The sequence below is a fragment of the Schistocerca gregaria genome, chromosome X (genome assembly GCF_023897955.1).
Source record: "Schistocerca gregaria isolate iqSchGreg1 chromosome X, iqSchGreg1.2, whole genome shotgun sequence".
Classification (NCBI taxonomy): Eukaryota; Metazoa; Arthropoda; class Insecta; order Orthoptera; family Acrididae; genus Schistocerca; species Schistocerca gregaria.
In genome coordinates this window covers 402,204,440-402,221,329 of record NC_064931.1, presented here as the reverse complement: position 1 = coordinate 402,221,329, position 16,890 = coordinate 402,204,440, and the positions used below count along the sequence as shown (strand labels likewise).

Here is a 16,890-nt window from a genome sequence, read left to right as displayed (position 1 = left end):
AGCTGCCGTCGGCCCATCATGGATGCAGCCGGTTTGGACGTGTATTTGTAAATTAAAGAGGTGAAAAAACCTGAAATAAGGGGGACACCAGCGAGGACTACCATGATAGGTTTAAGAACAGAACCGCGTGATTTCAAGAGTGTGTAAAGTTTTGTGAGGATTTTGCTGCGAAACCGAAGCAGGAGAGAGATGATGTTCCAGTGCTGAATGTGGTTATGTAAAACTTGAAATAGTGCTAAGCAGCAAATCCTTTGCTTCCTGGCGAAAGCAATTTCATCTTCAGTTAACAATAATAGTTGAACATAAATTCTGATACCCCAGCCGGTTCATTGTATTCAATACTTTTTCACATTGCAGCCACAAAATACAAATTGATTCAAATGGCTCTAAGGACTATAATACTTAACATCTGAGGTCATCAGTCCCCTAGACTTAGAACAACTTAAACCTAGCTAACTTAAGGACAACACAAACATCCACGCCCGAGGCAGGATTCGGACCTGGGACCATAGCAGCAGCGCGGTTTCGGACTGAAGCGCCTAGAACCGCTCGGCCACAAAATACATAATTGCACGCATTTCAATAGTGACATGCACTGAACTGCCAAAGAAACTGGTACAGGCATGCGAATTCAAATACAGAGGTATGTAAACAGGCAGAATATGGCGCTACGGTCGGCAACGCCTAGATAAGACAAGTGTCTGGCACAGTTGTTAGATCAGTTATAATGGCAGGTTATCAAGATTTAAGTGAGTTTGAACGTGGTGTTACAGTCGGTGCACGAGCGATAGGATACATCATCTCCGAGGTAGCGATGAAGGGGGATTTTCCCGTACGACCATACCGGTACGAGTGTGCCGTGAAAATCTGCAATCCGGTAAAACATCAAATCTCCGATATCGCTGCGACCGGAAAAAAGATCTTGCAAGAATGGGACCAACGACGACTGAAGAGAATCGTTCAAAGTGACAGAAGTGCAACTGTTCCTCAAATTGCTGCTGATTTCAGTGATGGGCCAGCAACAAGTCTCAGCGTGCGAACCATTCAACGAAACATCATCGATGTGGGCGTTCAGAGCTGTAGCCTACTCGTATACCCTTGATGACTGCACGACACAAAGCTTTACGCTACGCCTGAGCCCGTCAACACCGACATTGGACTGTTGATGACATGAGACATGTCGCCCGGTCGGACGAGCCTCGCTTCATGTTGTATCGAGCGGATGGATGTGTACGGGTATGGAGGTAACCTCATGAATCCATGGACCCTGCATGTCAGCAAGGTACTGTTCAAGCTGGTGGAGGCTCCGTAATGGCATGGGGCGTGTGCAGTTGGAGTCATATGCGACCTCTGATACGTCTAAATACGACTCTGACAGGTGGCACCTAGGCATCCTGTCTGATAATCTGCATCCATTCATGTCCATTGTGCATTCCAACGAATTTGACAATTCCAGCAGGACAATGCGACATCCCACACGTCGCGAATTGCTAGAGAGTGGCTGAGGGACACTCTTCTGAGTTTAAATACTTCCGCTGGCCAGTCATGAACATTATTGAGCATAACTGGGATGCCTTGCAACATGCTGCTCAGAAGAGATCTCCGCCCGATGGTACTCTTCAGGATTTATGGACAGCGCTGCAGGATTCATGGTGTCAGATCCCTCCAGCACTACTTCAGACATCAATCGAGTTCATGCCACGTCGTGTTGCGGCATTTCTGCGTGCCCGCGGGGGCCCTCACCTAGAAGAAGCTCTTCTTCGAGCAGTTGGGAAGACAGCAATGGGAAGACGACGTAATGTGATACGAGGTACTAGTGACAGATATTACGTGTATCGCGTGAAAGACCGCGAAACTGTGGCCATCCGCGACTGGCTGCTGTGTTCGGAAGTTGCGCGCAAAAATAATAATCTTCTGTTATTATTATCAGAAGAACTAAAAAGTGAATTTAGTTGCATTTCATATAAAGCAACTCTCAATAGCAGGCTATCATACCATTATTTCAAAAGCGTTGATTCACAGCAAAATAATAAACAATTGCTGAACGAAAAGAAGACGAAGCATTATGGAGATCTCCGGGTCGTGCCAAACTTGGATGGCAGACAAGGTGGTTCGGCTGTCAGGCGAGAGCTCGATCGGGAGTTAAGCAGGACAGATGTTTTTCGCGGTCGATATCAGTTAAAACTTAATTAGCAATGTCTGGTTTGTGTATGTAAGAGCTCGATCAGCAGTTAAGAACAGACATCTTGTCCGCCGCGGTCGCTATTTGTTCAGTATTTAATTAGCAATCTCTTGTTTTTGGACACGTAATTGAGAACTTGTTTGATAGTAATTATGCAAACACGCAAAGTGAATGTGTGAAGAATGGAAATTATTTGTGACTCGTAAAGTGTACTATAACTGTGGACTTTCTCGTATTCTGCTAATAAAAATGCGAGTGCCGTTTCATTCGAAACAAATCAATTCAAAATTTAATTATTTATACCATACCAGTTCCTCGCTAACAGTTTATCGCTGCCTCAAGATAACAGAGTCACCACCTACATACTGTTTTCTGCACAGGGAACAAAAATTATAGAATACTGCAGGTTGCTGAACATTATTTAGAACTTATCCACTCCACTCAGGGCGGTGAAACTAACTAGGCACCTCGCGTGTACTGCAGTCTTAGTACAAATGATATCAGTGACACGTCATCTGTGGTAGCGCAGAGTAGATTATGAAGGAAAGAAATTTTCGACGGGTGGGATTTATCATGTTGTTGTTGTGGTCTTCAGTCCAGAGACTGGTTTGATACAGCTATCCATGCTACTCTGGGGATTTATCATATACACCAATAAATCCCCCTCGCTAACAACACTCTCGTTCTTTCATTTTCCGTATTTGCCAACGTTGTAAAATAACCAGCAAAGAACAACCTTGTAAAGAAAAATCGGGTAGCGGACCAGGAAACAAAATGAAGCTTTTCGGGTTGAGAGGGTATGTAGTGTTATTTCAGTGATTACAAAATCTAGTCATCTTTGCAAAGAACTTGGCAGTATGGGCCCATTACCAGTATGACATCGAAGCCCCTCTGGCGTGAATGCACACACAGATTCGATCAGAAAGGGTCTCATAAAGCTGTTGTTTCAATCTGACCCATATCTGTTGTAAATGGAACTTGTTATCTTGGCTACTGGAGCTGGAACGAAGTTGACGTCTGAGCTGACCCCACACATGGTCTGACGGGGCCAGATCTGGCGATCTTGATGGCCACGGGAGTACCTCAGCATAATACCACGTGCCATGTGTGGACTAACATTGTCCTTTTGAAAAATTGCACCACGATACAGTCGCATGGGAGCGCACACATAAGGACGCAGAATGTCCGTGACGTATGAATGTGCCGTCAAATTTCTCTCTGTCAGTACCAGCCGTGACCCGACAGCTCATCGCACCGTCTCGCCAGGAATACCGTTGTGCCTCTCCAAAACATTGGAAGAGTGGGATCTCTTCCCAGATCGCCGCCATACAAGCTGGCGATGGTCACTGGGGATAGCGCAGAACCGCAATTCACTGCTGAACACAACGCAACGTCATCCATCAGCAGTACGTGGTCCCCGACCGCAGCATCCCTCCAAAAGCAGCCATTTGTGTTGTGGTGTTAACGGGAGCGCATTCCACGGTAATTCCTCAGTGTGGCTGCAGCTAGTCTCCGACCAGTGGTGCAGGCTGACATAGACTGCTGCAGGGAGTCCATTACTTGTACTCGGATGGTAGGCACAGTTGTGAAGCTGCACAATACAGCCATCTTCCCTCGTGGTGGTCAGAAGCGATTCACCGGAACTTTGACGACTAGTGTGCCTACCCTCACCTTGGCGTGCAGCCAACATCGGGCCACTGTCACATCCGTCTGCACCACAAATTCGAATAGTGGACGATTCGACAGCCAGCCAAATGAAGAGCCACAATGAGGCCCCTTTCAAACTCCGTCAGACGCTGATAACACTGTCTCACAAGATTACGCGGCATCCCCGTGTCTTTCGAAGTGATTGTTCGATACCTGACGATGTTCACGCCTCTGATGCAAGCTAACACGCCTGGTAACAACACAACATCACTGCACTCTGGTAACCATTCTATCTGTCACAGAGACTTGCAACTCTGATCATTTCCATACCTGCCGACGGTGTGTACGTGTACCAAGTTACCATTTCTTCTGGATACTTCACTTTTAGTCAGGCAGTGTATATGATACCGCCAAAGTGCCAAATCAAGGCATTGCTTAGAACTTTTTGGAAGGTGTTTAATTTAATTTTTATTTAATACTTTTCTATAAAATCTATAAAATACATAGGTATTTTATAAAATACGAAATGAACACGTTTTTAAATTTGGTTGTCTGCCTTGTGCAGGTTTTGACTGCATAGCCCTCCATGTTTCCCTGTCTTCTGCGTTCCTCTTCATTCTTGGGTACCCTCCTTGTGGCCTGTGACATCATCCAGCGTCTGGAACCTTCTTCTGCCCTTCCCTCTCTTTCCTGAAACGAAACCTTCAATTGCCTCTACTAGAAGGCATTCTCTTCTTAGATTGTGGCCTATCCAGTTTAGTTTCCTGTTCTTCACCGTCAGCAGCATCTTCCGTTCTTCTATAACTACCGAGCGAGGTGGCGCAGTGGCTAGACACTGGACTCGCGTTCGGGAGGACGACGGTTCAATCCCGCGTCCGGCCATCCTGATTTAGGTTTTCCGTGATTTCCCTAAATCGCTCCAGGCAAATGCCGGGATGGTTCCTTTCAAAGGGCACGGCCGACTTCCTTCCCTGTCTTTCCTTAATCCGATGAGACCGATGACCTCGCTGTCTGGTCTCCTTCCCCAAACAACCCAACCCCCTTCTCTAACTCTCTTCAGTACTTCTTCATTACTGACTTTATCTGTCCAGCTGATCTCCATTCTACGCCATATCCACATTTCAGAATCTTCAATTCTCTTCTCACTCTGCTTTCTTAAAGTCCACGTTTCTGCTCCATACAAGGCTACGGTCCATATTAAAAACTCAACCAGTCGCTTCCTTAATTCCTTTTTTTTAAACAACTAGTTATGAGTCTTTACTGCTTTTGAAATGCCTCTTTCGCCAGAGCCATTCTCACTTCGATATCTTGTTGGCAATCCATGTCTTCTTTAATCCAACTTCCCAAATACTTGAATGCTCTTACCTGTTCTATGATTTCTGGCCCCATCTTAATTTTCACTTCTCTCTTCTTTAGGCCTATGACCATGCTTTTAGTTTTCTTTTTATTAACTTTCATACCATATGCTGCACAGGCTTCGTTCAGGTCATTTAACAGCGTCTCTTGATTTTATGCTAGGATCGCCATGTCATCTGAAAATCTTATACGTTCAGATTCCGCCCACCTATCCTGACGCCTCTTGTCCCATCCAAATAGCTTTCCAGTACTTCCTCCAGATATATGTTAAATAGGATCGGCGAGAGGCAACACCCCTGTTTAACACCTCTCCCAATCTTGTTGTCTTCAGAGATCCCAGTGCCTATTCGTATCCGAGCTTTCTGATTCAGGTACATTTCTGCGATCAATCTTCTCTCCTTTCACTTTACTCTCTTCTTCAAGATATCTTAACAGCTTATCCCACTGCACTCTATCAAAGGCCTTTTCGAAGTCTACGAAGACAGCATGCACTTCTTTGCTTTTTTCTACGTATCTTTCGCCGATGGTTCTTAGAAGTTCAATGGCATCTCGTGTTCCCTTTCCCTCATGAAACCATATTGTTCTTCACTAAGTGTTTCTTCCAGTGTTCCACATAGCCTCCTATTCAGAATTCGAAGAACTACTTTTGCTGCCTGCGATATTAGGCTGATTTTCCTGTAGTCTTCATACTTTTTGGGGTTATTAGTCTTTCAGACTGTGACTGTCATACTTACGAGAAAGTCTTCTGACCATTCCCCTTTGTCATAGATGTAGTTCCAAAGAGAGGTCAACTCATTTTCGCCTGTTTCTTTTAAAAATTTTAATATTTCTGCCGCAATGTCACCTACACCACACGCTTTGTTGTTTTTAAGTTCTCCCAATGCCTTATTTACCTCTGAACCTAGGATAAAATCTTGTTTTTCATCTTCATTTACTGATTCTCCCTTCTCAATCTGCAGATCGGATATTCTTTTATCCGCTTCATAGAGAGTTTCAATATATTCTTTCCATCTATCCTATGAACACTGGCAAACTATAAAATTACAATGGAATGACGTTTTCCAACTAGAAATTTATGCGCACTGCCGGAAAAAAATTAGTACACCTGGAATGACGACGTCCATCTTGATCAGATGATGGCATATGCCACCTGTGGGATAGTAGTTGTACTGATAACGGATTCAGCGTCGTCCGCCAACAGATAGCATAGTCGCATAGCTACAAGGACGCCATCTGTATTTACTGTTTAATAGGGAATGCTCACAGTCACGCAGGGAAGCAGACAAGCTCCACATACCCCCCACACAGTGAGATGATCTATGGCCGATCTCCCACTACTATATAACGATCTTGATTGTTCCAGGAATGCAGTGGCTACAGCAAACTCGGATACATCGCCATCGCTTGCCACGGTAATGATGCATGATACCCATACTAACAAACCCAACTTTGCATGAACTATCGCAGCTAGTAAGCCACTACTGCTCTTACTACCCACCCCACTGTCGCAGAGGCTTTTTTCCCCACGGCACGAGCCTTGGCACTTTTTTTCCCTCTGCTCTTCAAATTGCTACCCTCATTCGCGTTTCGTCCACTGTCTATCACCTGATGGACCGTGTTAATGCTTAGTCTTACCCAGACGCACGGATAACATCACAGCCCAGCATCCTGTGCTCCACCTATTAAATAACTAAAATGTTGACGGAGGTGACAGTAGAACTTTTGGTCTGGTCACTACGTTGGTGCGGGCGTGGAGGGGCCGCATCTCTATTTATTCAGAAGTCTCAGTGGTGGTGCAAACGTGTGAAGCAAGCAGGCAACCATGCCACGAAGACGCACCTGTGCTTCCTATAGCCAACTGAGCAAGTTTGAAATGGTTACAGTTGTGGCCTTCCAAGTGGGATGGCCCTTTCTGAGAATTGACACTCAGGCTCGACGTGCTGCGTCAGTAGTGCAACGATGGTGGTATCAGTGGTCACGTGAACATTCACATATCCGCAGACGAGATTCTGGACGTCCATGCATCACAGATGCCCGCCCTGGTCGTCGTGTTGTAAGGGCAGCAGTGGCAGATCGTACGGCTAACACAGCACAGATAACAAGGCTTGTGAGCCCAGACGTGGCAACACGAACTGTTGCGAACTGGTTGTTAGTAGTGGGACTACACCTCTAGCCCATCTTCCACTCACACCAGAGCATCGAAGTTCACAGCTCGACTCGTACCGTCAGGGGATCACTTGGAAGATGGAATGGAGCGTCATGGTCTCCAGCGACGAAAGGAGATTCTGCCTGCACGCAAGTGATGGTCGTTCGCACATCCGATGTAGACTGGGTGAGGGGCTGCCACACAGACTCCGTTCGTCCAAGACACACTGGCACCACACCAGGCCTTATGGTCTTGAGTGCGATGATCACAACACTCGTTCACCTTTGATGTTTCTCGAGGGTACGCTAACCAGCACTCGTTACATTCACAATGTTGCCGTTCTTGCAACAGGAGGGTGATGTGTTATTCCAACAGGATGATGCTGGTCCACACACTGCCCAGGAAACTCGACTTGCTCTGCAAGACGTGCAGCAACTTCCCTGGCCATAACGATCTTCGGATTTTCCTCCAGTCGATCACCTGTGGGATATTATGTGACGCGAAGCGTCTCGTGTGTTGCGTCAACCAACAACTCTTACAGAACTACGTGAACAGGTCGAGCAGGCCTGGCATAACGTATCCCAGGGCAGTATTCGCCAGCTGGTCGGGGTGGCCGAGCGGTTCTATTCGCTACAGTCTGGAACCGTGCGACTGCTACGGTCGCAGGCTCGAATCCTGCCTCGGGCATGGATGTGTGTGATGTCCTTAGGTTAGTTAGGTTTAAGTAGTTCTAAGTTCTAGGGGAGTGATGACCTCAGATGTTAAGTCCCATAAGGCTCAGAGACATTTGAGTATTCGCCATCTGTACGATTGACTGGATGCCAGGGTCAGCGCCTGCATTGCCGTCCGCGGAGGTGACACCACATGGGTGTATCAGCATGAGTAGTTATCTGGTACCTCAGAACTGCTTGTGCTACTGATCTGTAAATCTAATAATTCCATGTAATCCATATGCACTATTGCAACAATAAATCTTGAGTGAGTTAGAAACCTCAAAAGGGGCGTATTAATTTTTTTCAGCAGTTTATTTAATTAAAGTGAAATAAAAGTATGAAAATTGTCGCAATTGTATGTGTCTGAAAATTGGCATATCCTGAAGTAGATGTGCTTCAGTTTTTAACTGTTACTAATACGTAACAAACAATTGAAAAACAGTTAAATATAGCATAAACAATAACTGAATCTAAATTTTCAATTTTTGTATTCTTCGAAGCTGAATACCACACTGGACTCGCATTCGGAAACCTGCGTCTGGCCATCATGATTCATATTTTTCGTGATTTCTCGAAATTGCTTTAGGCAAATGCCGGGGTGATTCCTTTGAAAGGGCACGACCGATTTCTTTCGCCGTCCTTCCGTAATTAGCGCTTGTGCTGCCTCTCAAGTAACCTCGTTGTCGACGGGGCGTTAAAACACTAACCTCCTGCTCCTCCTCCTCTTCTTCCTCCTGCCTGAAGATGAACTTCTTTTATGGTTCATATTTTGCAGCAAGCAGAACGGAAATGACATTTATAATTATAAATATATTTTCTTTTTGCACACAATCCATTCCGTCAACTTGAAATACACTGTATCTCTAATAAACGGTATGGGTTGTGGGCACACTAATAAAAATAGCATTCTGAAATTTGGCTGAATTACACTACTGGCCATTAAAATTGCTACACCAAGAAGTGTAGATGATAAACGGGTATTCATTGGACAAATACATTATACTAGAACTGACATGTGATTACATTTTCACGCAATTTGGGTGCATAGATCTTTAGAAATCAGTACCCAGAACAACCACCTCTGGCCGTAATAACGGCCTTGATACGCCTGGGCATTGAGTCAAACAGAGCGTGGATGGCGTGTACAGGTACAGCTGCCCATGCAGCTTCAACACGATACCACAGTTCATCAAGAGTAGTGACTGGCGTATTGTGACGAGCCAGTTGTTCGGCCACAATTGACCAGAAGTTTTCAATTGGCGAGAGATCTAGAGAATGTGCTGGCCAGGGCAGCAGTCGTACATTTTCTGTATCCAGAAAGGCCCTACAGGACCTGCAACATGCGGTCGTGCATTATCCTGCTGAAATGTATGGTTCCGCAGGGATCGAATGAATGGTAGAGCCACGGGTCGTAACACATCTGAAATGTGTCCACTGTTCAAAGTGCCGTCAATGCGAACAAGAGGTGCCCGAGACGTGTAACCATTGGCACCCCATACCATCACGCCGGGTGATACGCCAGTATTGCGATGACGAATACACGCTTCCAATGTGCGTTCACCGCGATGTCGCCAAACACGGACGCGAACATCATGATGCTGTAAACAGAAGCTGGATTCATCCGAAAAAATGACATTTTGCCATTCGTGCACCCAGGTTCGTCGTTGAGTACACCATCGCAGGCGCTCCTGTCTCTAATGCACCGTCAAGGGTGACCGCAGCCCTGGTCTCCGAGGTGATAGTCCATGCTGCTGCAAACGTCGTCGAGCTGTTCGTGCAGATGGTTGTTGTCTTGCAAACGTCCCCATCTGTTGACTCAGGGATCGAGACGTGGCTGCACGATCCGTTACAGTCATGCGGATAAGATGCCTGTCATCTCGACTGCTAGTGATACGAGGCCGTTGGGATCCAGCACGGCGTTCCGTATTACCCTCCCGAACCCACCGGTTCCATATTCTGCTAACAGTCATTGGATCTCGACCAACGCGAGCAACAATGTCGCAATGCAATAAACCGCAATCGCGATAGGCTACAATCCGACCTTTATCAAAGTCGGAAACGCAGTGGTACGCATTTCTCCTCCTTACACGAGGCATCACAACAACTTCTCACCAGGCAACGCCGGTCAACTGCTGTTTATGTATGAGAAATCGGTTGGAAACTTTCCTCATGTCAGCACGTTGTAGGTGTCGCCGCCGGCGCCAACCTTGTGTGAATGCTCTGAAAAGCTAATCATTTGTATATCACAGCATCTTCTTCCTGTCAGTTAAATTTAGCGTCTGTGGCACGTCATCTTCGTGGTGTAGCAATTTTAATGGCCAGTAGGGTACTCCTTGTGCATGTCCGCAAGGAGATTTGCTATTATTTATTTTAGTTTATTCATTAGCTATTGCAAAAAATGTGACCAAACGGTCGACAAAACTACATCTTACATGAAATTTATTCACATTTGCGAATATGGACAACCATCAGTTGTGTAATGGAATGAGGACAATGAAAATTTGTGACAGGCCGGGAGTCGAACCCGGATTTCCCGCTTAGCCCGAGTGGTCGTCTTGACATTGGGCTATCCGAGCGTTACTAACGGCCAGACCAAACTTCCACATGTCATCAACCATGTGTGTACACCCTTCACTCGTACATTCATTACGTATATTCCCGTACAAAGGTGACATTTTGATTGAAAGCCGCTTGCCCCGTAAAACTGTGCTACTACACCGTGCGCTGTATCACACTGATTAAGAAAATTGTTTGTCTTTTGATTTCAGACAAGATTTGCAGACTGCAGGACCTGCATCATGGACACACTTTATTTTGGACAGAGCAACTTTAACTCCTCGGATGGGAGGATTTAATGATGAATGAATTTCTTTAAGAAATCAGAAAATAATGTCCAAGAATCAATAAATAATGTGCAAAAAGGTTGACGTTGATTGCTTCATTATTTTTTCCAAAAACAAATTATAAAAATCGCATATACTGTATTATAGGCTGACTGAGGAGACTGGGTGCTTCAATGTTCTGCCGATCTTCACTTAATTTTTATTACAGCCCTCCATTCCAGCCTGTTCAGTATAATTTTTTTTCTTGTGTCCCCTTGTAATTGCCATCATGCTTCCTTCCATTATTTGGTGAGCAATCTTCAGTTTTTAATGGTTTCTTAATTAAAGTCCTTATCTCAATATCATACGTCAAAAGTGGTAATACTTATGGACAGAAAGCTTTCAGTTTGAGACACAATATTCATATCATTTATTTTGTTCTCTATTCAGTCATAACAGTTACCACTAACAAAATCTATAGCAACTCTTTTCCTGATTTAAAAAATCGACGAGGGTATGAATGAACATCTCAAACCACATCACAGTTTCTTGGACTCGAAGAAGGCAACACACTACAAAGGGTTATCACAGTGTTTTAACTGTCGCCTCCAAAAAATATAGTTGTGTGATTAATTTTTGTTTTTGTTTGCAGGTATATAATGTCTGCAGTCCTGGTTACGCATTGAAATCGTCACGCCACAATGCCGTAGGACGCCACTATAGCAGTGGTTCTCAAACTCTTCCCCTGACGGAACACTGCAAATCATGGCACTTTCATGGAACTTCTTGTTTATTTTAAAGATTAATAAAATTTTAAAAACTGAGAAAACTTGTTTCATTCACCGATTACCTAAGTTTTAAATCATAACTATTAACATAGAACTCATAATAAAATTAAAAACTAATTAATATCGTCAAAATGTCGAAACAACATGCCATGTTATTAACTGTATTTCGCGGAGCACTTACTTCTCGCGTAACATCAGTGAAACCCTGTTTCAGAGGAGCGCCTCTCCGTTCTGTCAGTGGATCGCAACGGTTAATTTTGCCACCTTTAGGGGGGTCCATGGTGGGCAAGGGGGGTGGGGCTTTCAATTTGTATCAGGTCTGCAACCTGTACCTACAAATAAACAAATAATTCATTACGTAAGTTATTTTTTCAGGTTGGTAAAAGAAACTTTATGATTTCGCCTTGTAAAAATATCTTTTCGTAAAAGAGAATTCACATTTTATATCTCTGAGGAAAACACTTGAAAGCATGGCTGGTTGCAATTTTTTCGTCAGTAACATTTACGGAAACAGCCGCGGTGTTCTCAGACCACAGTGGATAAAAAAAAAAAAAATTTCTTTTATTTTGGCGGAAAGTCGATGGAAAGTATCCATCTTCTTCGGAAAAAAATTGTTAGATTATCACCCCAGTTCGCTACTACTTACACATGTAAACGTGGATTTTCGACTATAGTAGCAATGAATACAGAAGCTAGAAATCTAATGAATTTGGAACATGACATACAATGTGTACTGGAGAACACAAAATCGAATAAAAAAAACCGGTAGCAACCGTCTCTTTTAATCATTATTTCCAGACTTCGTAAATAAGCACGTGAGATCTATTGCTTTAAATGTTGAGTATATTACGTTATCTTTAGTTATTTTAAGAGATGTGTTCATCTTTTTTTTCAGTCTCAGCTTTATTGGCAGTATTGACTGACATCTGATTCCGTTCTGTCGTACTGGTCTTGCAAAGCCTGGGAAGCAGGGTTCTGGATAATCTTCCTTTATCTGAAATTGAAGCAGGATGGCCTCTCGCGATTCTTGTTTAATAGCGTATTGGAAAAAGTAATTGGAGAGTGACACAATAACTTAACTTTTTAACTTTGAAAGGAATGATGTGGATGACTTTACTTTACACGTGGAGGCTGTGGGAGCGAGCGCTAGGTCATAAATCAAGATGATCAGGCGTTCGATCTCCGTTGATGCAAGGTTTTGCTCTTTCTCACAATTAACGCGACTGCATCCTTGACAATGACTTACATAAGTGTAAAAACACTAAGTGACATCACAGTATATAGTTTTCGGTATGCCGTAGTATGCACTACGCAGACTAGGTAAGCCAGTTCTCAGATCAGGGAAACGCAACAGCGCTAATAGCAATGAGATGTTCTAACCAACCTGATCGCTGACTAAAGGTTTCGTAAATGACCCTGCTGCAGCTTTGGACGCCATCTATCGGGAACAATTGAGCGAGAGGGTCACTGACGTCCGCGTGCAGCTCGCGCAAACGTGGCGCAGCTGACTTGTGCTGCCATCTGCTGAAGTAGTAAGCAATATGGCGGCGAGTTAAAAGTAAATCTTCGTTGATAGAACACTTTGGGACATGATGACAACATTGTAGAACTAAATTTTTCGGATCCTCTGAATGATGATGAATATTAAACTCACACATAGTTTATCTCCTTATTAAACTAAACTATAACAGGCACATATATGAAAACATTAGGGATTAACATACAAAATAAGCTTCATTTTTAAAACATTCGAGATATTCTTGATTTTTCGTTGTAATGTGATTGTTCTGCCCGGAAATTCTAATCAGTTGACTACCAGTGATGCCTCAGACTTCTCTTATACATTTCCTAATTTATGTTGGTAGTGCTGATACAAGTGAAACCGCCATATCCTGTGTTAGAGTAGTGTACACAGAAATTTGAAAGTAGTTGCGATATGTGAAATTTGTGTTTGTTTCTGTGAGAAGACTGTCAAAACCGGGCTAATACTGTGCAGTTTGTGAATGTGTTGTGCCGGGAATGAGAGAAGTAACACGTTTTGATGGCGTTTGGAACGGTTGTTGTTTCGTGAAGAAAGCTTAGCGGAGTATGGAAAGGTGATGGAAGAACTTGCCTCTTGTTTGGTCGTAACAGGATAGGAGTCAGGTAAGAGCGAGCCAATCTTATAATTCTCCTTGTATATGGAATGACGTAATCCAGTTTTTACTAAGTATAGGGGTGGGTGTCTTAAGCAATCGCTTGTCATATATATATATATATATATATATATATATATATATATATATATATATATATATAAATTACCACACAGTGCATAGTGATTCTCCTGTGTCAGAATTGTTGTCTGTTTTTCAGTGTTTCCAGGAGAGATCGTTTGAGCATTTTGAAATATAGGGGTAAAACACAGAAGTACACAACAGACTGGACAACTGTGTTCAACGTATGACGCGCGACAGCACTCATTTACTAAGCTGTGAGGAGTTGTATATTATGTGAAATCTCAGCAAATGTTGTCATGTTGTGTGGCCACATCCTTCTTGTAAACAACAGGCATAACAATTGTGGCAAATGTTCCCTGTTGGAAAATGTGGAGATGTATATACCAACCACTTGGCTTTTTATCCCGAGTTTGATTGTGTAAATGTGTTACTCTGCGGGATGGTCTTTAGTCATGTGTGACAACAAGCGTGAAGAACAGGTTTTAACGCAGTCATTTTTTGTTCCGATACGAATCAATATCTTAATACGCGACATCGGCTATGCTATTTATCACACATCGTTTACAGAAACAATTGCATTGCAAAATCGTTCATTATATATATATATATATGACGTTGAAGTGGACGGAGATTAAAGACCGATAGAAAAGGTTTGCAGTATTTCATGGGACATTTAAATTTCATTGAAATGTAAGTTAATTGATCATAAATCGTAGAACTCATTGTTGTTAAAACGATGCAGGCTACATGTAACTTCTAAAATGGCACAGACTTTCCCCACAAGAGAACTTCAAAAGCAAAATTGTTTACAACTAACACAAAAATCCTTTAGCGTGGTAGTAGTGCTACATCAGCTGCATATTGCCTTGCAGAAGAACGAAATTGTCTGGAGAATGTTTCAGCATATCGTTGACTACATTGCAAAAACATGTGTAGCCTGTTCTGTCATTGACTCTCTGAAACCAAACAACTAGTACCATATGCATATCGGCTTTGTCGTAATAGACGACTCCTATAAAATCCGTCCCTCGACGGTGGTACAACAACATGTTGTGAGTTCCTGTCCAAACTACTCAAATTGCTGTCGATATAATGTTCTTGTATTGTTTGCCTCCCAACACTGACAAACTTCAGTTAGGTCAGCTACGAATTACGCTGTTGATTCTGTACTAAATACCACTTTTTTTAAAAGGGCTCTGAGACTGTGTAGAATAGCTAGTGATGTAACCGGGCTACTCGTTTGATTGCGTAATTTTACTTTAAACCTTGTGCTTAGATGTATGCTTGGCGGACGTGCGTGGCTGCTAGGAGCAAGATTCGATCATCTGTTCGCAATTACCAGTAATTTTGTACCATTACCGACATGTGTGATTCTCAAAGCTTCAAAATCTACTTACGATACATGTTCGGTAACTCCAGGTGGCTTTGTGACATGTAACATACTAACAAAATGTAGCAGTCCTTTGTCATTTTAGCGTTTGTACCCTTTCCGTGTAGACGGTTGTGAAAGATTAAGCGGCCTGCGTTGGCTGCAAATTGGAACCGGAATGCATTCTATTATTCGGTATTTAATTTGTCAATTGATCTTCGTAGCAATAGATCAGAATATACATATTCTCTTATTTCACTACTATCCTATTACGACCATAAGAGCTTCCTTGCAGTTGCTGTTTAAAGATTAAAAAGCAAAGTAAATGATGCCGACGAACAGAACAGCTTCAAAAAGAAGACAATTTACTGCTTCTAATAATGAAAGATATACTACTATGAAGTGAAACCGGGCTCGTACCAGTGCTGGCTGGGCATGCACATTGATACATCAGAGATGTTTAAAAAACTTGGAAGGTCTGTGGAACCATGTAGTTCCATTTGATTAAAGCACCGATGCCTGCCTGAGTTTGACAGGATCCCCAGTTTCGATAGATGCTGAGCAGCTGGATAGCCTCTGCAATGCTGTGGGAGTATACCATATGGGCTGAGACGTGAATGAGAATTTGGATTGAGGCGGGAGGCGTGCTAGGGTAGTCCGTGCAGCTCTACAAAAGTCACTGTACCAGGGTGGAGTAGTGGTTAGTGCATCTGCCTGGAGAGCAGCAGACCCGGGTTCGAATCTCGGCTTAGGTACACATTTTCGTCACTTCAGTCGACATATATTAATGCATAAACTGTTTTAATAAATAGTGTGTGAGGAAACCGTAAGTACATACTGACGTGATTTGTCGTATTTTTTCCAATTCTTAAACTTATTTAATGGAAAGGTGAGGGGAGAGATTAGTGTGTGGTGGGTATGATTGCTAGAAGCAACCACAAAAATCATTTTACCGTTACCGACACACAGACATGTAGTGCACAGTGTAATGGGTGTTAGGAGTTGACAATGACAGATTTAACATGGTCTGACGTTTTTGATTTTAAAACAGGAGTGTTTGGACATCAAACGAGTATTTCTGTTAATGTACACATAGCATGATTTCCATGTCAAGCATATGCATCTGTGAGTCGACCGTGACAGATACTAAATACAGTAAGTATAGCTCCCCTTTGCCATTATGGTCTTTATTAAAGGTTTCTGTTTCCTCGCACGCAGCGGGGACATTCCAAGAAACCAGAAAAGCTCCGCGAACATGTGTCTCAAATACAAAACCTGCTCCGTTTCAGCACCAGCACATCAGCGCCTTAATAAACACGCACGACTGAGTTGTAATGTTGAAGATGCTGTTGATATGAACATATATTTGCTAGAGTAAATATGGTTTATATAACACGAAAACAAACATGTAAAATTCCGTGTTTCCAAGCAACGACTCGAGCGTGATAAATAGCCGTCAGAGCCTACTCGTGTCGTGTTGACTTGGAAACAGTTCAATAGCCGTTGGTGATCATCCGATTTTTACGAAATCATTTTATAAAATCGCTATCGGGCTGAGAGCATATTTCCCTGTTTGTACTTGTATCAATGAAGTAAAAGTAACATCGTAAATACATGGACTAGCACAGATGTTACACCTAGTTTCTAA

At 43.2% G+C, this 16,890-nt stretch overlaps 1 protein-coding gene and 1 long non-coding RNA gene across 4 annotated transcripts in view; both read left to right on the top strand.

The window, feature by feature from the left end:
- The window catches only part of LOC126297380 (uncharacterized), a 58,108-nt gene extending 46,423 nt beyond the window's left edge, over positions 1-11,685 (top strand). The window contains exon 3 of the long non-coding RNA XR_007552511.1: positions 11,519-11,685. This is a non-coding gene — a long non-coding RNA (uncharacterized LOC126297380). The remainder of the gene's footprint in view (positions 1-11,518) is intronic.
- Positions 11,686-12,952: 1,267 nt separating this feature from the next.
- LOC126297376 (uncharacterized) overlaps positions 12,953-16,890 on the top strand; it is a 352,843-nt gene continuing 348,905 nt past the window's right edge. Inside the window, exon 1 of one of the 3 annotated variants that reach the window (XM_049988102.1) lies at positions 12,953-13,799. The gene's annotated coding sequence lies outside the window, so the exon portion shown is untranslated. The remainder of the gene's footprint in view (positions 13,800-16,890) is intronic. The other 2 variants (XM_049988101.1, XM_049988103.1) reach the window with 2 other exon arrangements.